Raw genomic sequence first — 1,407 nt, 5'->3', positions numbered from 1 at the left:
GCAGGTTCTGACTCACTTCCAGGCCCAGGCCCGGGATAGGAGGGTGTTGAGTAAACAGCCAGCCACGATGTCCTGGGACGAACGTGGGCCCGGGACGCTCGATTGAGTGTTAACAGATTTATTTTCACAAGCGGCTCCGGTAACCCTAGACGAGGATCACGCACACTGCGCAGAGCATCTTCCTAGACCTTACATTGCCACCATTCCTGGTGCTGCTGCTGCTGCACCATTCTTCCCTCTAATGAAGACACGACGCACACACAACAACGGGCGCACCGAGGGGGCAGTTTTCTTATTATAATTAATGGAACTGATAAAAGATGTGGATGTGCCGCTGTCTGGCCTTCTGTGTGTGTGTGTTTACTCTATGCCACACTCCGGCTGTTCTTGTTAGAGGTTTCAAAACCTTGTCCTTCAAAACCTTATCTCTGTCGTTGATTTGAGTTACTGAACTCGCATTTTTTTGGGGAGAAATCATCACTAAGCATCGCCGTGATGTCCACGAGCGGTGGTCCTCGATGTAAAGGAATGCAAAATGCTAAAGCTGACGATCGCAAAGCAGCCGCAAGCAGCATACCCGGTCCCGGTGGTGATGATGAGCCACCACCAAGGAAGAGGCGCAGAAATGGCGCGGTTTCGGACCTCCACCGGGCGGTCTCCATGGCGGCGGCACACGGACACACACACAGCTGGAGCATAACGCGGCACGAGACCACGGCGGGAGCCCATTATTAATGTTTCTTCGCACTGGTTCGCCGCCGCTCCGTTCCCTTGAAAGGAGAGAAAAACCCCAAAGACGATGCCCTGCGGTGCGACGCGACGCGATGTTGTCGACGAAGACGACGACGACGACGACGTTCGGGGAGTCCGCTATTCCGGTACGCGGTGGGGCGCAGCAGGCCAGTTGGAAAGATTCAATTTCTGGACTGAATTATTGTTATTATTTAATTGAATGTGAGTTTATTTCCTTGAGGCCCCAAAGGGAGGGGATCGACGCGACGGGATGAGACGTCGCTCCGAGACGAGACTAAGTCTTTTTCGCTGTTAATTGAACATCTTTCGAGCAACTTTCTACCCGGGAGTGGCCGCGAATGGAGTCGTTTCATCTTCGGTGTAAATCCTGATGGCATTAGGCAATGTCTTTGATCGATTTTAATGAATTTAACGCACTTTAAGGGGCGACCTACTTCACCGCATTACCTCGCCCTCCCGATTCGCAATTACAAAGTGCTCCGTGGATCGTGGCGTCGATGATTGATGAGTTCAGGTTCGTATCGGATGGCTCTGAGCGGAACGTTTTTTTTTGTGCTCTCGTTTGTCGATGGTCAACGCAGATGATGATGATGATGGTGATGCTGATGGTCACTAATCCAATAATAATCCTTGCGTTTTAGGGTCATAGATTGA

This window comes from Anopheles darlingi, chromosome 3 (assembly GCF_943734745.1).
Source record: "Anopheles darlingi chromosome 3, idAnoDarlMG_H_01, whole genome shotgun sequence".
In the NCBI taxonomy this organism is placed as follows: Eukaryota; Metazoa; Arthropoda; class Insecta; order Diptera; family Culicidae; genus Anopheles; species Anopheles darlingi.
Note: the sequence above shows the minus strand (reverse complement) of the source record.